Raw genomic sequence first — 23140 nt, 5'->3', positions numbered from 1 at the left:
AAGCTAGTGCAACGTGGGGCAAAGCCATAATTACATGATTCGTTCAGGGCCAGGAAATCTACCCAAAATGTGGGAGTCTCCTGGGGGTACATTTACTAAACGACGGGTTTGAAAAAGTGGAGATGTTGCCTATAGCAACCAATCAGATTCTAACTATCATTTTGTAGAATGCACTAAACAAAAGAAAATGTGAGAATTCCACTTTTAATACTTCCGATTCAGAGACATTTATTCACAAATATTATTATTGGCAAATAGAAAAGGGAAGTTCCAGATAGTATATTCTGAGCTCAACAATAACCACTATCAGATTCAATTAACTGTGAAAGAAATAGGTGGTTTATATATCAGAGTTCAGCCCTGCAAATATCTTTCTCATCCCCTCAGCCTCTCTGCATGGAGAGATGCAGCTCATCTCTGTATGTACCAACATTCTATTTTAGAACAGAATGCTCCTTCATTCTTTCTGGTCATTCTATTTCACAAACACACCCCCCAGCTCAGTGCCAACTAACCTAGGGATATGTCAGACAGCTAGATATTTCTCCAATAAAAAACACACGCTAAATGAAATCTGAATCCAACTGAGTGGTAGTGGCAGAAGGAGGATGATATTCACAGGAGTCACGGAAGGAAAATCCCCTTGATTAAGTATTGTGTGAAAAGGAAGAATTACTGAGCTTGATAAATGGTGTCCAGATCTCTTGCCTCTCACATACACCCCCCCACCCGTGGGAAAGGGAAGGTGAGACTATAATGGCAGTGATGGCAGATCACACTGATCTGGAAGTGTATGAAAAATGCTGAATCTGGCATCAAGACAGAGAATCATCCTGTATTTCCATTAACACACAGATACTTGCCTCTGCTTATTATACTATCCATATATCAATAAAATAGTACCCACAGTAGGATAGAATGGTATCCAATGCAGAGCATATCCTTGTCATATCCAAGGCCAATGAAAATAAACAACTTTGTCTTGATGCTATAAGGACCTTACTGAAAATAGCTGAAGGAAGCAATTTATGTTGTAAAAGTCATAGGAGGGTACATTAAATTAATCTGAAGGTTGACCACTCCATTAACTTTTCTGATGAGTGGATGTTAAATCTTATTGGAATGTTTGGGATTGAAGTAATTCTTTTATCCACAGTTTCAAAAACTGTAATTGTAAGAAATCTAATTTAACCAGCCTTGTATTGTAAAACACATACATGTCCCTAAGATGGATGGAAGTATTAAATCCCTTTTGATGACATTCACTAGTTTGGGTCTTTGTTTTGTATACATTAATGCCATTTTCTGCTTCTACACTAATCCAAACCCTTCCACTTTTCCCTTGTAAAGGGCGTACAGTATTAGCTCAGATAACCTTATTTATATTGCCTGTGCTGCTCTGGAATTAACAGGGCTCCTTTGTGATACGCTCTTATTGAGAAAGAAGAACACAATCTGCCAGGCTCCCCAGCCCTTTATTCTTATCCAGCAGTCACACTGCAGCCATTGTATTTCATCTACAGAAACACATTTTTCACCGAGTGCCATGAGTGAATGCTGATCCTGTATTGATAAGGTTTACTTAGACTATAAAGAGGACCTGTCAGCAGGGTGATAGGCGTGTGGGTGTTAGTTATTTATTATAAAGTACTGGGTCACAGTCTATTATTATTACTCATTTTCTCCTCCCATCCATAGGAGATAACTCCGAAGTGAGTTTTCCCAGTATGCTAATTGATAAACCGAGATGTGTTCGGCCTCGTCAATGCCGCTTGAAGACAGCACACCTCTGCTCCTGGTACTGAGTGGCAAAGGGCAGACCATGCCACTAGCATATAAGCCATGTTTGACCGGGACCCCTCCATGGACGAACGGTCAGGGTAGAAAAAAAATAAAAATAATAATAATTAAAAAAAAAACAAAAAACAGTGACCCCCGAATTGAATATAGATAAAATCTCACTGTCACTCTGGCCCATGCTAGGGGTTACTAACCCTAAAATACAACTTGAGTCAATATCAACTTGATTAAATATCCGACATAATACCATTCGGACGGAAGTCGGGTTATTGTGTATAATGACACAGTGGTCGAAAGTCATCCCAAAGTGTCAGTTGTTGGCTCATTTGGTTGGTCGTACTGTTTAACATTTTCCAACCAATCACCCACCGATCATGTAGTGTGTATGCACTCATTCTCTCTATCTCCATAGAGTTTACAGAGTCAGGCTCTTTTCAGCCGATGCTAGCGATGAATGTCCCGGTGAATAAATGTAGATTGTGATGTAGAAGGAATAAGTCATTTGTTCCTTCTGAGACAGAATGTTTCGTTTCAGAGTCACGGAAGCTAACGAAATTCGTTAAGACATGTGGATAGCTATAACAAGACGTGACAAGTGTGACAATGTGACAAGAATGAATGAATGAATATTGTGCTGTCATTCTCCGGACTAGAGGATCGGATGAAGAGCACAGATCTGAAGGTAAATCATGTCAGTGTGTATACATGAACCGCCAGACTGATCGGACCTTCAGTCGTAGGTTCAATCGTTTGAGATAACACGTTGGTTGGAAAATTCTTCAGTGTGTACTTAGCCTTATGCAGATGACCATTATGTCAGTCACTTTACGGTAAGATACCAACCAGAATCACCTTTAATATAATCTGCTCATGAAGCTGTAGAGCAGTATGTCTCCAGGTCACGTTTAATGACGAATCCAATAATTCTCTGCCAGCAATAGGGCAGTTGAAAGTCACAGTGTTATAGATTCTGTAATATGTGAAACCGGTTACCTCAGACAGTTCTAAAGAGTACTTTAGGCTATTAACTGTAACTCAAAATAATGGTTGACTGTAACAGTAAATGATAAAATATGAACAAAAAAAAATTCACATGGAGCATTTATTAACTATTTAAAGATATCCAGGGTATTTGGTCAAAATGTACAAATAGGAAATACTGAACACAAATTCCCATATAGATATAGATATATATATATATATATATCTACTATATAAATGCCTAGTGGCGTGTTGAAAAAAAAAAAAACAAGCTGCAGCGCCACCTGCTGGGCAGAGTTATACACTGACCTATATATTTCTTGAAGGAGAAGTGACAGTTGGGAGTGGTTGGTGGTTGCCGGGGGTGACAGTGGGGAGTTTTTAACACCTTAAGTAGCTTGATGAAGGATGTGGCGATGAAGATGAAGGATGAGGTGATGGAGAAAAATGATGAGGTGGTGACATGTGGACAAAACCACGTTAAAAAAGGGCGCTTGCGTCTGGAAGTAACGCTCTTCCCCTGAGGAGGCTTGGGCTAGGCCCAAATGCATGACAAGAACCTTTTTAACACCTTAAGTAGCTTGATTTGACTAGAATGCATGAGTATCATGCACGGGTTAACTTGTATATATATATATATATATATATATATATATACACACACATATATACATATTCACAACGTGTGACATCATTTTTATAATGGGTTTAAATTTGCTAATATGTGTTGACAGTGACACATTAGGAAACAGAGAGCGACAATTTATATCAGGGACCAGTCCTCAAGTACCAACCACAGGTCATGTTTTCAGGATTTCTGTCTGTGGAAACAAGTGTGATAATTACTGATCCAGCAAAGTAGATGAACTCATCTGTGCATGATTAAAGAAATCCTGAAAACATGACATGCTGGTGATACTTGAGGATTGGAGTTGACCCTTGAGCATACTTGCCAACTCTCCTGGAATGTCCGGGAGACTCCCGCATTTTGGGTGAGTCTCACTGACTCCCAGGAGAGTATGGCAATCTCCCGCATCGGGCAGAATTTGGTCCAAATCACCACGATTCCCCCGGGAATCGCGCCGCTGTAAAATGACGCGTTTTGCATCATTACATTACGGGGCGGCGCCAAAATGACGCGATTTTCGGAGACCCGTCCCCTGCATGCTCACCTTCCTTCTGCAGCTCTCGGATCATACTTGCCATAAGTTGGCAAGTATGCCCTTGAGCTATCGTAAAAAGACCGTGTGACAAAGGCTCTGTGAAAATTCTCCCCTTGTATATCGTGAAGCGAATGGGAGACATGGCAGAGAAATCCAGCCATAGCTTCTACAAGCAGAAATATAGATGGAAAAGAATGGGCTCAGGGGAAACACATCCAGTGATACAGAGACAGTGAAATAACAGGTGGTATACTCTAATTTAATAAGGAAATAAAAAACAACTCATGCAGACATAGGGCTATGTAGGGATTTAAATTAACAAGCAAAACAGCAAGTGCTTCAGGGTCCCCAAATAATTCCTGGGCGTCATGACAACCTGGAGCAGTGACTTAGTGGAGCTCTAAGTATCTGTACAGATCCAGCCTTAAGTAGACATTATCCAGGTGAACGCTGTAATAAAACATTACAGGTTCACTGTGTATAATAACAATCCATAATTACTATTGTGAATGCTTTGACTGGAATCCTATAGTCTCCTGAAGTTTTATATTGCAGTTTCTTTAACCTGAGGCCTTTCACCTTCTGTTGAACATAACACAGTAACTTAATTCCACATATTTGAAAAATTTGAAGCAATCTTTACTAAATGTGTTATTTTCATTAAGCATTGAATCGGTTACTACAGCAAATCAATCCCTTCTGCATACTATTTAGAAATGGAAATTCAGGGTTGTATTTGGAGATGCTGGTAATCTTATTGTGTATTGTGTGTGCTGCATTCTTTTTTTAAAAGATGTTTAAATAAACATTCCTCATCTATTACCTGCTTTTTGTAAATCCTCACTCTTGTCACCCTTTAAGGAAATTGTATATCGCTTAAAGAGCAATTTAAGTCATTATTTCAAAAGCAGCATATTATTGAGCTAAATAATATACAGTATGCAAAGCAGCTGTAGTGGTTATAGATAACTAAATATGTCCACCATTGTCTCCTTCACTACTCTTTGCAGCAGGGTACTTTGTTAGGAGATTCTCTAACATAGCAGGCACAGAGTGACTGACAGGTTGGCAGACATGCTTTGCAGAAATTCCCAGTATGCATTAATTTATGAATACACAGGAAGGAGGACGGTTATGTACAGCTACACAGTTTCAACCGTGAATGAGTTCTCTGTACAGCGCTGCGGAATCAGTGGCGCTATATAAATAAATGATGATGATAGGACCAGCCTTGGGGGCACTGCCTCCTCCAAAGCAGTCTTCCCATTCTCAGAAGTATTTTAGGTGTGCCCTAACCATTAGAGCAATATGCAACTGACTACGTTTGGCTAATGGTAGTGCTGGCCCGGGCAATAGAACTTCTACACAGTGAGACGTTTGTACAGAAGATATGTACTCAGCCACTAGTGACATATGGAAGGTTAATAGGAGTTTTATCCCTAGCACGGTTAATTTCTTCTTTCTACCAAATCTGACCCATGATGTAAATACATGGCTGAAACACGCAAAAAAATAAAATGCTCAAAAGAAAAAGTGATGCAAAGTGATAGTAAAAGCTGCAGGAGGGTTCATACGCTCAGGTGGAATACCCCTTTAATAATCACTGTCTACTAAACATTGTAGTCATACTTTTGGATCTAGGCATGGCTGCTCTCCAGAGACAGAAGGTATGAGTGCAAATATCAACTGATTTGTTAAAGTTGTGTAAATATTGATGCTGGATTATATTTATCTTCAGTTATTACCTCTCCTTATATATTGTGAAGAATTCCGACAGATCCTGGAGGGGCAAGTAAAGGGGACTATATGATGGGATTTAGCCCAACCACCTGCTGTACAATTATGTGACTGGCACCATCTCACAGTGGGACCGGCGATATGATGACGTGCCCTGCATCACTGGGCCTCGCCCAGTGCCGGGCCATGATGTGATTGGCACCATCTCACAGTGGGACCGGCGATATGATGACGTGCCCTGCATCACTGGGCCTCGCCCAGTGCCGGGCCATGATGTGATTGGCACCATCTCACAGTGGGACCGGCGATATGATGACGTGCCCTGCATCACTGGGCCTAGGAAACCCCCCCCCCCCCTCGAATGCATGTGGCCACAGGCACCTTACTCCCTTTCTTTTACCACAGTTTAAGAAAATTCAAAAGAATAAATGCACCAGTCAAGAAAAAGACACTAAAACGGACTGATCCCTTGTGATGTTACTGACACGTGATCTATTACACACTGTCTAACACTCATTAGAAGGGCACAGTAATGTTCATGTGTGACCTTAGCCTAGTCTACCTGTCAGAAGCCATGTTGTTGTGTTTTATCGCTTAATGTTTCCACAACCAATTTAATAGCATCATGCAAACTGCAAACTGAGAATAATAGGTTTTGTTTTAAGGGATATTTTATGAGTACATTTACGAGGATACATTGTATTGCAATATTCTGTTTTACAACACATCTCCACTTAGTTAATCACGCTCTGAATGCTGTTTGAAAGCTTCATCTCTTTAATGTTAGTTTAGCACTTCATAAATTATACAACGAGCCTTTCAGTGGATCCAATTAATATGACAAAGGGAAACTTAAATAAACGGACAAAAATAATCCCCATCAATCAACTATTGTTCAACTCTGTACACAGCTTGCCTTAGACAAATATTTTTTGGGGAAAAGATCAGTTGAATAAAAATTCAGCGCTGACCAGCTGTTCATCATAAGGCCTTCAGGGAATAGAGCTGGGATTGGGAAATGAGAAAGTAGGTGTAGAGGACAGAAAGCTGTCTGAGTCTAAGGGCTAGATTTACTAAACTGCGGGTTTGGAAAAGTGGAGATGTTGCCTATAGCAACCAATCAGATTTTAGCTGTCATTTATTTCGTACATTCTACAAAATGACAGCTAGAATCTGATTGGTTGCTATAGGCAACATCTCCACTTTTCCAAACCCGCAGTTTAGTAACTATACCACTAAATGTCCGACATGCTCAGCCATACACAAATAGCAGCTATATAAGGAAGAAATGAAAATCTTTAACAGAAAACTAAACTCAAATGTACAATTTCCTCTGGCTCTAATCCCTTCCTCCTTCCTCTTGTCTCTCTATCTGGTCTCTTGGTTCCCCTCTACTGGAAACATCCTCTTATAAATTCTCTCTGAACTTTCTTAATTAGGAAGCTATCTGAAAGAGCTGGAGTAACCACTACAATGTGACAGCATTTTCATGACGTCCTTACTAAATAACGTCATTTTCATGTGTAGGTGTTTCCCTTATTCGCATTTCACACTACATGATCATTTCAGAGTTCGGAAAATTCATGAAAGTTCATGAAAATGCTGGTTTTAAAGCGGCAATACTCGGACACCATGCCTGTATTGCATTATACATGGCGTGGGGTCCGGGTATCGGAACAATGGGTGGTCACTTATATGGTAATTAGTAATTTTTGAATTGTAGGCCTTATATCCATCGTTCTTCTGCTGTCATTGAAACGGAAGTCGGAATTGTGGAAGTCGTTAAAATGATTACCACCGCTGCTAGCAGGGGGAGAGCCCAGATTAGGGGAATGCCCCACTCTAGGTAAGAAGAAGTATTTAATTTATAATAACTAAGTCCTACACTAAAATTTAGGTTTTGAGTAGATTTCTTCTTTAATACATATTTTTTATTTGTTTTGATCTGACTGATCTTAAACAAATACCCACATGCCAGTTATTTCAGACATAATATTTAGCTTATATATACTGGGGCTTTGATATTTATTGATGTCCAATTCAAGTAAAACATAAAATATACACATGGAATTAAAAAGCATAAAATATCAGTAGCAGCAGATGAGTGGGCACCAGTTATCATTCTGTGTATATCAGGTCGTTCCTCTTCTGGACCGACTCAGAGGTTCACAGACTTTGTGTGGGCTGAACAGACTGCTGTGATTTACCAGAGGCCTATTAACTTTCCACTGACCTAGAGCGTTCTGTGTCCTGCATCTCACAACTTCAGACACAGCTCAGCCCCACAGCCGCTTGCTGGGAGACTTCGCACATGATTAGCTCTAATGAAACAGTGCTATTTACTTGTAGAGTCTTTTAGAAAAGGGATTATTAAGTTCACGTAAGTGATGGCTGAAGGCTGATTGGGAGCATTTGCACTTGATCCATACTCAGTCTCCATATAAATAGTATTTACATGTTATGTCTGGTTATATATTTCATTGAAAGGATTAGTCAGTATTGTGTTGGCCTACTGCGTGACTCAGGGGAGCCCTCAGGCTTATGTACTGTAAGTATTCACAGTCTTAGGGCATGCATGTCAAACTCAAAACCCCAATTGGACCAAATAATCAAAGTCTAAAGTTGTGTGGGTCGCAAGAAAACTAAAAAGAAATAAATAACCACCGTCAGCACAAAGGGGAAACACATTTGATAAACAATCGACACATTGTCATATAAATTTACTTGGACACCAACTTACCAACCGAATAAGGAAAATGTTTTGAGCACAAACAGTCACAGATTACCAAGTACCAAGCAGTTCACTTGAATTACGAAAGCGTACTTGTCTGAATGCGTGCGTGGGTGGAGGGAGACGAGCGGAATCGGAGTGCACATGCGCACGGGTCATGTGACACTGGCGGGGAAGGTTGATTGAACTTACACGTTAACTGTTTTGTCGGATTCAGTGAATTTTGAAGTCATTTAACTGTATAACATAAAACACGGATAGCATTCCACTTGTTTTCCCAAGTAATGCAGGGAGGCAAAAAATATGCGATGCGATGCAGCCCACGGATCGCGAGTTTGAGGCGTCTGTCTTAGGGTGACGTGATGGTATTTTGGTATAGTCATTGACGTAAAAAATAGAAATGGACATATCCCATTTTACCGTATAAAAATATCTAAACTAGATTTGCATATTTAGCAACAGTCCCTATTTAGGGTGTACAATCCAGACTACAGAGTCCAAAAAGGAGTGTGACTTCACAAGTGGCGGGTATGGTAGGAGAAGGCAGGATCTTGGTATATTGTAGCCTTGGCGTAAAATGCCCTGATTTCTGAATAGTGAATGCTGAGAGTGATCACGACGTGTAAATCCCACATTTAAAGAAGATATTAACCCTGTAATAGAATGGACGCAGTGCCATAAAGAAAAAGTTATGCTTTTATTAAATAATAATATTCAAATAGAGCAACTCTTAAATAATTGATTAGACTTTTACCCTGAAAACGTAGATGGAACTATCGTGGGTGCTACTGGGAGTATATCATGGAGGACCAAGGTCATTCTCCGGAGAAATGTGTAAAGCACGGAGAAGCCTTTATTAACATGGATCATGCAATCCTCCTTACACTATCGCCATCTCAGCACATTGATAGACAAATATATTTTATTTATTTAAATAAATAATCTTTTCGAATTATTTTGTAAAAAAAACCCAAAAAACGTTTTTCTTTTTTGTGAGAAGTGGAACTGGAAGCCCAAGTCAGGGTCATGTGCTAAAGGTTTCAAGAAATTTGACCAGCTGATATTTTAACTGGCTATCTCTTCCTATCCAAGAGTTCAAGGCTGTGAGGGTGTGAAATCCTGTTATATACCACTGCCTTACTATTTACTAAAATCTCTGTTATGTTTATAGTTCCAAACCAGACACTGTTCATAGATTATGCTTCCAGATACCTCTGGGTCTTCGCTTTCCAGACATTTTTAAAATAAACGCAAATTGAAATAACATTTATGTGTGTGTACGTTACTTAAAATAGCCGAGGACCACACAGTCTGGAACATCTCAGTAAACATAGCTCAGTGCGTTGCCTTCAGTCCTCAGACTTTCTCCAGTAGGCCCTTTGCCAAATCTGGCACTCCTTGTATACACATAGAAAGATGAATATATTAGGAATACTGAGTTCACAGAAGAGCGAGTGATAAGCAGATTTTCATTGGACTATAACAGTCAGTGGCATAAAAAATTATTTTATAACACAATATTAATTAAAACTCCAAAATGATTCCATCATTTGTCTCCTTCCTTATTATATTTTATATCTAAGCCGTAGACTTGATTAGGTTTCACCCAACACCCCTCTCACTTGCCAAATGGCTTCAGACTGATGGACAGAAACCTGGCTCAGATTAACTAACTTTCCATGACTTGTACAATCACCTGCATTCACCGTGCTCTGAGGCCTTGAATACAGGGTGGGAGGGGCGGTGCTGGGTGCACCCAGAGAACTACCAGCTGGAGAGAGCAGGGATTAAGGAAGACATATCAAATCTTAAGGTCCCCATCGGTTACAGTATACTATATCAATATATAGGCCTGTTTTACTACCGAAAATAGGGAACCTCTTTGCAGTTATGCCAACCTCTAAATGTTGTTAAAATGTCCCTAATAACCAGGCATTGTGCACCAGTGGTGTAGATCCATCATCATCACCATTTATTTATATAGCGCCACTAATTCCACAGCACTGTACAGAGAACTCAATCACATCAGTCCCTGCCCTATTGGAGCTTACAGTCTAAATTTTCTAACACACACACACACACACACACACACACACACACAGGCAGACAGAGACAGACAGACAGACTAGGGTCAATTTATTAGCAGCAAATTAACCTACCAGTATGTTTTTGGAGTGTGGGAGGAAACCGGAGCACCCGGAGGAAAGCAACGCAAACACGGGGAGAACATACAAACTCCTCACAGATAAGGCCATGGTCAGGAATTGAACTCATGACCCCAGTGCTGTAAGGCAGAAGTGCTAACCACTACGCCACTGTGCTGCCCCAGGACCAGAGCTGCCGTTAGACACTCCTAAGCAGTTGCCTACAACGCTGATGATTAGGCAGCATCTAAAACACTGAATGAGTGATATAATGTCACTCATACAGATTGTTTAATTCCCCTGCAGTGCTCCCACATGGCGCGCTCGTCCGCTGACATGATGGTGAAGCAGCCAGCACATTCTTACATGTGAGCTCCTGCCTGTCAGTGTTACACTGGGAGCTTGGTGCTTGGCTATGATGTCCAGGCACAGGAGGAGAGGAGGATGCTGTCCTACTCCAGCCTGCTAAAGTAAGCATCGAGGTAGGGGTTCAGTCCGAGGGGGAGTGTACGGCCTCCGACGGGACCACCTAGCGTCAACCTGTCATCCGTGCCCACCCTCTTGGGCCATAGTTACCTGCCTGTACTCACTTTTCCCCTCCCTCCCTCTCTTTCATGCTGTGCCTGAGCCCCCAGAGTTATAGTGCTTACTGTTACTTGTACTGTGCTGTTTCCCCTTGTACTGTGCCATTGTTTGTCCTTGTACGGCGCTACGGATACTTTGTGGCGCCCTATAAATAAAAATTAATAATAATAATAATAAATCACTGTGTAGAGCATTGTCATCGCTAAATACTACACTATTGAATTCTTACCATCATAACTTAATAAAGAACATTAATGAAACATATGATGTCTGATAATAAGATATCTGCACATCAAAGGGCCTTTAACTCCTCCAAGTTAATATAGAGAACTGCATCCTAATTTTACAGGTAGCTGCTTTGAAGGGAAATGTAGTTGTGCTCTAATCTCCCTGCAGACCGCACCTCCTCTCCTTAAGTGATCCTGTACAAGAGCAGAAATTGGAACATCCATCACCTCCTGAACCAGTCAGCGTTTATTGGGATTAGCTCACTGTTTGTAAAAGAAAAACTTTTCAGCTTATCCTCTGGCTTGGAGTGTTAAGAGAAGAGAGGTTCTGTTCTGTGTTCAATGTGAACGTTCTTTCCAGGTCTATGTGGAACGTGTCAACGTTAGGAGGACTGAGTCTTATTGTAAACAGAACCCCAAGTGAACTTACGGCAATTCTATATATGGGAAACGTTACCTTCTGCCATGTCAGCAGGAGATATAACTATTTGTTTGCAACGTTCAGCTACGGAGCACGTTATGAATGTGTTATTGTATTAGTGCAAAGGTGGAAGGACAGAATGAATGGCACATCAATCTTGTTTAACCAAGTAAGAAAGAGGTCTGTAAATCAGTACTAAGACTAAAACTGAAAAAATAGATCCTGGATCCACAGCCACCTCGACGCGTTTCATCTAAACAGATTTCATCAGGAGGGGTGGATCATCACCAGAATAAAACACCCTTTATAGGAGTGTACATAATCAATTATCATAATTGCTGGTTCAATGCTTGACTATACTGTATATCTGGTACGTGCACATTCTGTTTTTAATAAAATCTTTATATTTGGATAACGCACTATGGAAGCGCCCCCATCTGTTTGGTATTCTAGGAATTAATTGACCCGTGGAGATCGGGTCAGTGAAGGGGAAGACGCGCAGACCAGTGACTGCTAGTGGTGATAATGTGCGTGGGAACAGGACTTATGAAGGACTATCTAACACGGACAATATTTAAACATTTACATTTTATTACCTGTTGAGGTGATTTAACAGAATTGTGTTGTGTATTTGTTATATTGTGATATATTATATATATATATATATATATATATATATATATATATATATATATATACTCCTACAAATAATATAGCCATTGCCAAAACCAAAAGTATTTGCACCCTTGCAGTGTTTTTTTCTTTGTAATGCGTTGAATTTGAATATATGTTTGGTATCCATATATGTATTTATTTGGTTTGCAGTGGAGTACAACACAAAAAGCAGAATTTGCTAGGTTGCATCTTATTTCACACAGAAATCCTTAAATGGGCTGGACAAAATTATAGGCACCTTTTAGAATTAGTTAGAAATAATTAGATTGCAAGCTGGTGGTTCTCCTTCACTTTGGGACAGAGCTCGCTTGTGGTGAGTAGCAGGTGCCTGCAATATACAAATCACTCATTAAACAAGCTTTAATAGAGAAAAGGACGCATTCTCACGCTTTGTGCACTGTGTGTATTGCAATGAGCATGGGAAAATTGAAAGAAAGCCAAAGAATTGTTGAGGTCAGATAGAAGATTGTAGCCAAGTATGAACAATCTCAAGGCTAGAAATCAATCTGCAGATATTTTGATGTTCCTGTTTCCATTGTATGCAATGCTATTAGGAAATTTAGGGCCCATGGCACCAGGGACGGGCAGTGGCTGGGGGACAGAAGGGCATATACCCCCTGGGCCGGACCAGAAAAATCAAGACAAGGTAAGTGCCGGCGGGGGCTGGGAGGTGGTATGTCAGTGTATTGTGTGTGTATGTGTGTAAGGAATTACTTTGACATTTGCACCTCCGACCACTAGAGGTCTCTGTATTTGCAAAATTGCCCTTAGATTTGCCCTTATCCAAGATGGCCAGTTTGGAATCAAAGAGAAACCATCTTGGATAATGTTTCCTGTTTGGGCCTATAAATGGCACTTCCTGGTTCAGACATGTGCTTGAGTATTCTGCTTGCTCAGCTCCTGCTCCCTGCTCCTCTACCTTGCATCTGTGACTACCCGCTTGTGTACCGACCCGGCAAACGTCTGACTACTCTCTTGTGTACCGACCCGGCAAACGTCTGACTACTCTCTTGTGTACCGACCCGGCAAACGTCTGACTACTCTCTGGATATCTACTCGACTATTGGGCTCCAGGTAATACCACCAGTATTGTTACAGTATGTCAGTATATAGTGTGTGTATGTCATACTTGCCAACTCTCCCGAAATATCCGGGAGACTCCCGCATTTTGCGAGTGTGGCAATCCCCCGCATCTGGATAATTCTGCCCACTTCCTAGTGAAGTGGGCAGAATTAAGTCCCAAACGCCGCGATTCCCGGTGAATCGCGGCATCACGTCATGGGGCGGGTCCAAAATTACGCCATTTGGAGCCCCGCCCCCCGTTACGCCCACCTCCTCTGCAGGCTCCCGGATTTCACCAACAGAAAGTTGGTAAGTATGGTGTATGTCAGAGTATTGTGTCAGTGTATGTCATAGTTGCCTACTCTCCCGGAATGTCCGGCAGACTCCCGAATTTTTAGGAGTTCTCCCGGACTCATGAGAGAGCAGGCGAAAATCCAGTATCCAGCTGTCGCCGTTGTTGAAGATGGTGGGGGCGGGGTTAAACGCGCCATCGTGACCCCGCCACCTGCTGCGATTGGCTACAATTGCCTAAGATTGACAGGATGGAGCCTAACGGCGCACCACGCGTGGCCACGCCCCCTTCGACGGACCCCCTCCCTGGCACAGCTGCCTTCAAAAGTAGCCAAGTATGGTGTATGTCAGTGTATTGTGTGTGTCAGTACATAGTATGTGAGGGGGACCAGTATCTATTGTGTGTGAGGGGGCCAGTATATTAATATAATGTGTGTGTAGGAGGGGGGGGCAGTATATTAATATAATGTGTATGAGGGGGCCAGTATATAAATATAATGTGTGTGTGTGGGAGGGGGGGGCAGTATATTAATATAATGTGTAAGGGAAGGGGAATCTTAATATAATATGGGAGGTAGGCTATTAATTATATGGTGGACAGCAGGTTGGGGACTAATTATGGGTGGTAGGGCGATTTAATTTAATAGTAGGGACTATCAAGTTAAGATGGGGTGGTTTGAGAGCTATTAATTGAATGTGGGCTGTTTGGGGAAAATTAGGTCTATTTATTAAATGTGATTATGAATTATTTAATGCCTGGGGTGGTTGTGGGAAATTGTTATATTTATTAAACTTAAATGCTATTTAATTCATTGCTGGGGCTGTTTGGAGGGAGGTAAATAGGTTTATTTATTGAATGAGGATACTACTTAATGTTGGGGGAAAATAGATCTATTTATTAAATGTGTATGCTATTAATTTAACGACGGGGCTAGTTGAAAGGAAGTAGATCTATATATTTTAATTTCAGGCTGGAGGCTTTATAATAAAACATGGGTGTTATTGATTTAACAGAGAGGCTGGTTGAAGTTTTCTAAATTTCATATACCCATTCTTTTTCCAAATAGGGCATCCAACATTCCAGGATCCAGACAAGCAGCAACTGAGCTAAATACACCAGCAGCCACATGTGGTGAAAGTGACAGGAACAGGTAAGAGAGAGCAGGACATTCTGTCAACTGTCCTGAATCTGTTGGGGCAGTCCCGAATTTGGGTGGCTGTCTCGCTTAGACAACACTTCTGATTTGGTCTGACTACAAGGACAGTTGGGAGGTATGTCCCGCTTCACACTGTACTGCTCGTGAAGGCAGAGCTGTGTGCAACTAATAGTAGTGCACACAGTATTGCCTGTGTATTTGTCTAAAATGATAACCATGTTGCATCATAGGGGTCCTCCCAGTCTAAAGTACCCTGGGCCCCCCAGAGCCTTAATCCAGCTCTGGGCCAGGGTGTCAGATTGACACCTAGTGCTCTGCTCCTCCTACCAATAGCACCACTCATATTATTTGTTTTAGCTTAACCCTAAAACAAATAATAACCTTATTAGTATATAGTCCAAAGCAAAAACAAGCCCTTATGCTGGCAAAAACATCAGGTTTTTAAAGCAAAAGGGCTTTTTGCATTTTGATAAATCAGCCCCTGTGTTCAGTATGTAATAAAACATTATGTAATCTATTGCTATAATATGATTTATACCCCATTATAATCAGTGAGGTGTGTAAAAAAACAAAAAACAAAAGTGCTGTAGGGAGAAGGAACATATAAAATAAAATGCAATATACAGTGAGGTGTGTTTTCTGGTGCATTTTTTGTTTTCATTATTTAAAATTTATCATTCATAATAATAAAGTATCGCTGCGTTAAGCAACGCTAAAATAGCCTCTTTTTATATTATATTGTCCTGACGACCACCCTTTAAGGTTGGGCCGCTGCTTGTGGGCCAGTGCTATGTGCTTGCCCCCTGGGCTAAAGTGTGCCAGCCCTTGCATGGCACTGTAGCCACCCTCCCTGGAAATAGAATACTTCATTGAAGATTACAGCAGGGGATTGATGAAATGGTGGAGAAAGCACAGTAAGTAGCTCCCAAACAGATTAAAACTGACCTTCACACACAAGATACAACAGTTTCAACTCGCACCATCCCGTCTCCCACTCAACGAAAGGGGGTTATATGGTAGGAGGTCTTGGATGGCCCCAGAGCTGAGAGAGACTCAAAAGAAAGCCCAACTGTAATTTTCCAAAACGCACATGAACAAACCAAATGTCTTCTAGGAAAATGTCCTGTGGACATATGAGACTAAATTAGTATTTGGTAAAGCACATCATCCTTATGTTTACAGAAAGCAAAATGAAAAGATCACCTTCCCTACAGTTAAACACGTCCATCAAAGGGCACAGGCCTTCCAGCTGAACAATGACCGTAAACAAAACAACACACTTCAAAAAGCACCAGAAAATGGTTCAACACAAGAAGCTGGACTGTTCTGAAGTGACCAGCAATGAGTCCAGATGTAAATCCCATAGATCACCTGTTGAGAGACGGAATCTTCACATCTGGGAGAACTGCAGCAGTCTGCACAAGAAGAGTGGGCCAAGCTGCCAGTAGAGGTGTGGGAAGCTCATCCATGGCTATAGGAAGTGACTGCAGTTATTTTTACTAAAGGTTGTGCTATCAAATATTATGTCTAGGGTGTTAATACCTTTGTCAATGCCATTTCTTTTCATTTTCTGATTTAAAAGGGTATAGTCATATAATAGGGAGTGCAAAATATGCTAAATATATTAATGTATATATATACTCTGTATCTGTATAAAGGGTGATTTCTTTTGTCACCATTTCAATGTACATGGAAACACTTATTATTATTAACATTCATTTTCAAAGTGCCAGAATAGTTTGCTGAAAGATCCATTTAAAAGCCTTTAATGTAGAATCTCAAACACAATATTTCAGTTCTTAAAGGTCATTTATCAAGCTAATACGGTGCAAGAATATATGTGAACATATATCTCAAGAGTGGTGACTGTCTGTTGGAAGCACCGTATATCATCATGATAATTTATTTATATAGCGCCACTGATTCTGCAGCGCTGTACAGAGAACTCATTCACATCAGTCCCTGTCCCATTGGGGCTTACAGTCTAAATTCACACACACACACACACACACACACACACACACGGGTCAATTTTTGATAGAAGCCAATTAACCTACCGGTATGTTTTTGGAGTGTGGGAGGAAACCGGAGCACCCGGAGGAAACCCACGCAAACACAGGGAGAACATACAAACTCCTCACAGATAAGGCCAGCGCTGTGAGGCAGAAGTGCTAACCATTTCGCCACCGTGCTGCCCACATACATAAGCACTCATGTGCCAGACTCGTGCCTTTATATGGTCTAATACAAGTGTGGAATAACAAGTCACAAAAGAACGCACAGAAGAAAAAACAACTATTCAATAAATGTCACCTGGTAATAATATAGTCATATGACATAATGACAAAACAATAAAAAAATATAAGTGTTTTTTTAAGTTTTTTCTTCCAGAAAATACATTTATTAGGATGTTATATATGTCTACTGTACATAAAATATTTTTTTTACAGTTGCTCCTGATTGCAAACACATGACCTAGCAGCATACACAGCCGTCACCAATAGTAATCGACACTTACACCAGACCTGTAGCGGGTGCAACTAATACGACGGGAAATCACCAACGCTTGAACTGGACGTTGCTGCGTGCCCTCGAGCTTGTCACGGCTTTCCTGTACACTCACTACGTGCATACACTCAGTCCCCTCCCTGTGCCGCCCCTCAAATCGTAGGCTGCAGTAAGGGTCCATTATGCTCGCAGCTGAATTGGACGTTGCTGCGTGCACTAGTGTATGGTTTGTTTCTGGGCATGTGCAGAACCATTTTACATAAAATACAGCACATAACGACATTTTCGTTCTTTAATGATTCAGCTCTTTTTTAGAGTCTGGTGGCATGAGGAAGAGAGTTCTAGAAAATAGGTCATTGATGACCTATTACTATCCCAGCTATCAGCCAGTTATCTACTGGAAAAGCATGCTGGGGCTTGTATTTTCACAACACCAGGAGTGTCACAGGTTAGCCATCACCGAAATAGGTGAAGCACAAGGAATATCCCAAAGGTGTGAGAAGAAGTAATCAGTGAGGAATATAGAAGGAGGTTTTGTGTGGAATGGAAGATTTATTTAGGGGCAGTATCAGGAGACTTAAGGAGGGGATACAACAAGGTGCTAGATCATACTTGCCTACTCTCCAAATTTCTGAGAGTTCTCCCAGACTCCTGGAAGACCCCCCACCACCACCCTCCTGATCCGGCTTCACTTTCTTCTGAAATCAGTCTTGTTGACACGATACATGTCAATTGGAAGCAATGAAAGTGCTGTAATGACCCAAAAGTAAGATCAGGGCCAGTGCAGAGAAGAGACAGTCCTGACAGAGAAGAACAGCAACTGAGGAGTGGGAAATGTGTAATCCAGCTGCAGAATTAGATATTGAATAGAATAGGTCTGTTCAGTGGTAGACCTCCAAAGGAGAATGGTGCAATAGTCTAGCCAGAATATGGTTAGAACACTAATATTTTAGATACGTGCCTGCAGTCTGGACTTGGGGAGTTCTTATGTAAAATCACCAGAATCTCTTGACCTGCAATCAGCTGATCTGAGCTTTGCATCATTCCGGTGATCAATTGGCTGAACAGACCACCCTGTTATGACAATAAATGTGCATCAAGTTGTATTTCAACAAGCTGCACAGAAAAAAACAACACGTGCAAAGCAGCATTGTATTGAGACACAACTGTGATGCAACAAGTCCAATTTAACCTCCTGCAAAGTACTTGGCTAGACAGGACTCAAGAAAATCCATGTCAGGTTTGTTGTGCCAGATTCCGACACTAATAAATGTAATAAAACCCTCCAAAAAATATTTTTCAAGTCCCCCAAAGCTTTATAAATAGTGCTGTTTGCAATATGTATTTCTGTACATAGCAGTGTGCATACTATTCATCAATGACATCTTATTTGTATTTCAATCTGATCATTTACAAGCAAGTAAAGCAATAGGTTGATTGTTTAGTCTACTATGTTGTTAATAGAGCACTAAATCTAAACTGCATTATACATATACCAAAGCTAGAAATAAAGATATAACAACTGTTTACTTGCACTATTTTACAAATAAAACCAGTTCCATTTATTGATGGAAGATACTGAAATATATGTAGTCTGCTTTACTTTGTATTCTATTTCAAAACAGACTGAGCTGGGCATTTGTGATAAGGCTAGGTGCACATGGGTGGCTTTTACTATTTAAAACATGTATATTTTTTTCAGATTAAAAAAAGAAAAACAGATTCAAAATGCAACAATGTTTTTTCTTTGTTTTGTGTTTTAAACTGGACAAAAGACAGAAGTAAAATAGACAGCAAGAGAACAACCTGTGTATACTGTTAGTGTTGTCATTTTAGGATAACATTACCTGAGTTTTGGTCCATTTTTAAGAGGAAAAACTAAGATGAAAAACACATAACTCTTACATAGATATAAAAACTCACTGAAGCCTGAAAACCATGTAAATATGTTACTGCCCATTTTAAATGTCTCAACACAGTAAGATAAATATAGGATCCTGCTTAAGAGCATATCCCACAAAGCAATGTTCTGCAGTAACCAGAGCAGCCAGATATCAGCTATTACCGGTGTAGTACATCTGACTACTGAAAGCTGATATCGGAGTGGTTGCTACGGTTTACAGCACATAATTATAGTTTAAAGTTTAAACCATGTTATGAAATAGGCCCCGTAGTGTTACATATATAATTCAGATAAGGATGGATTTGGGGGGAAGGGGATATTTATGTCGGCAAACCTACTCAAAAGAAGCATTGAGAGTCCTTTGATATCATATGTAACCAAACATATTTTCTAGTGTATTCCAATGTACCCCCCGCCCCCCTCCATTGTGTTGGATATTGGTCATTATGGGGCTGAATCAGCGGTGGAAGTGGGGGTGTATACGGTGGCTTACCATTCTACAACTACTCCTACTGCCTTCATTGTTATTACATTCCATTCCTATTACAGTTTTCATACCGCCACTTCTAAATTTCCACTTTGAGCCCAGGACTGTATAGTAAATATGAGTAAATCCAGTTTGTGCAGTTTGAGCTGTGGTGGTGCTTGTGGTGGTGGTGAGGGGGGTGTAAAATGTACAACCTGATTTAGAGTTGTAAGTGGGGCGTGGCCTAAGACAACTCTAAAATCCATCGTAAAAAATATATGATCAGTATATGAGTGCAGGTAGAGCATGCAATATTAGCTGTACATGCATACTTACCAACTCTGTAGTGTTGCCCTCCGGGAGATCCCTGAGCGGGGGTGAAGAAAGGGCGGAAAGGGGCGAGGCACAGCAGATCGCATCATTTTGGCTCCGTCCCCGCAATGTAAAGAAGCGAAAGCGTAATTTTGCCCCTGGGGCGGGGCCAAAATGACGTGATTCACTGCGAATCGAGTCATTGAGGCTTCCATCCTTCGCACTTCACTAGGAAGTGGACTAGATGCGGGAGACTGACCTGCTCTCCCGGGAGTCCGGGAGACCTACCTGGAATTTGGGTGTCTCTTGGATATTCCAGGAGAGTGGCCAGGTATGTTTACATACAAATATATGTTTGCATTTGCTCCCCTTGGAGTGCAACACTGGTCACCTACACATTCTGCACCCAGGAAAAACTAAATCTAAATTAGGAACTATATGTCCAGCATTTCTATTACACTGTTCAGTCTGATATATAACACAGAACAGAATATATATATTTTCTGTCACCTTCATTTGCCGCCATATAACATAGACTTGCGCTAACAAACTGAGAAACCTCATTTATTAACTCTCATGAACTGTGATCTAACTCCTAACTAAACCTCGCTCTATAGCAATATCCGGTCCACGCTGAGTCTGTAATCACCTTTAGCTACATTCAGAAATCCAATCTCTTGTTAATGGTAGTGGACAAGGATTCAAGTATCTCATTAAGTAGAAACCAACATGTGTATTTGTTTCTATTACTGGAACCACAAATCAGCCATTGCATAATGCAGGAAGATATCTAGCGGGGATGGAAATAACAACATGGAGACACAGGGGTGGAATTCACCAAGGCACAGCCAAATATCATTTCCTTATATGGCAATCTGATACAGCTGGACCTGGCTGCCGGATACGATAGTCTTACTCTTAATAGTCAGTGTGACATAACAACAACACAAACACAGTCAGCCTCCTAGGCCATGAATTATACACATGAAGTACTGAGAGGGATGTCTGTATCGCTGGTGTCGCTGTGTTTATAGGTAAACCTGAGACTTATTTTATCTGTGGGGGCAATGTTATTTTTACATTTATTACATACTTGCCAACTCTCCCGGAATGTCCGGGAGACTTTCGCATTTTGCGAGAGTCTCACGGACTCCCGGGAGAGTGTGGCAATCTCCCAGATCTGCCCACTTCACTAGCAAGTGCCCACTTCCTAGTGAAGTGGGCAGAATTAGGTCCCAAACAATCGCAGTGTTTGACCCCGCCCCCACTGGCAAATGACGCGTTTGCGTCATTGCGTCACGGGGGTGGGTCCAAAATGACGCACATTTTCTAGCCCCGCCCCCATCTCCCCCGGCAGGCTCCCGGAAACCAACTTTCTAAAGTTGGTAAGTATGATTTATTATGTCTCAAATGCTAAAAAACAAAAATATCAACCTGTACAGATAATAATAATTGAAATCTTACAACATGCTCCAATGATCATGGGTTAACAGTTTCTGGCATCATTAACTTACTGCAGGTTATTCTGATTCGATGAATTAGATATGTCAAAAAGAGAAGGTGGGGGGGAGCCAACTTGCAGAGACAAAGTTAGCAATAAGCTCTCATTATACAGTCCTCTCCCTCCGGACATCACAGATCGCCAATTCCCCAGCACAGTTATACAGCGCAGCGTGGCAACCAGTAGCGTTTACAGCACAGAATCACATGGGCGGCCCTCTACCCTTCAAATGGGCCGCACATTACCCTTAATTTCAGTAATAAGTTAAAACAATACATTTAATCGAAGAGAGAGACACCTATCTGTAATAACCTATTAGCAGGCATGTTAAACAAGTGTTACAAGCTATAATAAATATATCTGACAATAAAGCAGGAAGGAGCCGAGGGCCACAAGTGAAGGCTCAGAGGGCCGCATGCAGCCCCAGGGGCCACCTATTGTCCTTCACTGTCATAAACTGATAAACTCCATTCAGAAATGTGACTTGTACCTATATGATGTCCACTTATTATGCTCTGATGTTATGTATAAGGTTAGTAATGTCCCTAAAGTATTATATGCTATAAAATGTAACAATCATCATCATTATTTATATATATATATATATATATATATATATATATATAGCGCCACTGATTCCACAGCGCTGTACAGAAAACTCACTCACATCAGTCCCTGCCCCATTGGGGCTTACAGTCTAAATTCCCCAACATACACATAGACAGAGAGAGAGAGACTAGGGTCAATTTTGATAGCAGCCAATTAACCTACCAGTATGTTTTTGGAGTGTGGGAGGAAACCGGAGCACCCGGAGGAAACCCATGCAAACACGGGAGAACATACAATCTCCACACAGATAAGGCCATGGTCGGGAATTGAACTAATGACCCCAGCGCTGTGAGGCAGAAGTGCTAACCACTTAGCCACCCTTATCTACACACAGTCCCAGAGACAAAACAAACACAACTCTTTTATTCCTACAGTAAATTTCTTGAATGAGCAGGACGATTTTGCTAAAGAGTCTTGCTACTAAAGCCTCCTGGACACAGCATAGGAATACACTGCACTATTTATTTTTCCCCCAAATATAATGTATACAAATTCTCTATCATGTAGGTAATGTCACTTTCAGTCAGTATAGGAGACTATGTAATAGTATAATACTGTGCACAAAAAAAAATTAAATTGATCAGGTACGGATTCACATAAAGCACGCTTATATACAGATATAAACATAATACTGTGGCTAGGGGCAGTAGGGTGATTTGAATGCCCACATATGTATGCCCACTGGAACCTGACACTTACAGGCTGGATTTGCCAGAATACATCAGTCAGTATAAGTGGTGATTTCCTGTAACATGATCATATATTGTAACAGGAATTCAGTGCTAATATTGTCTGTAATGTATCAGCAAATACGCAGTGTATGTGATGGTTTCCAAGAGCTAAAGCATGCTGGCACACAATCAGGGC

The 23140-nt window shown here is 41.0% G+C and overlaps 1 protein-coding gene across 15 annotated transcripts in view; it reads right to left on the bottom strand.

Moving 5' to 3' along the window:
* KIAA1217 (KIAA1217 ortholog) overlaps positions 1 to 23140 on the bottom strand; it is a 547404-nt gene that overhangs the window by 173695 nt on the left and 350569 nt on the right. The window lies entirely within an intron of this gene.

The sequence above is a fragment of the Mixophyes fleayi genome, chromosome 5 (genome assembly GCF_038048845.1).
Source record: "Mixophyes fleayi isolate aMixFle1 chromosome 5, aMixFle1.hap1, whole genome shotgun sequence".
Lineage (NCBI taxonomy): Eukaryota > Metazoa > Chordata > Amphibia > Anura > Limnodynastidae > Mixophyes > Mixophyes fleayi.
This window is presented reverse-complemented; position numbering and strand designations above follow the sequence as displayed.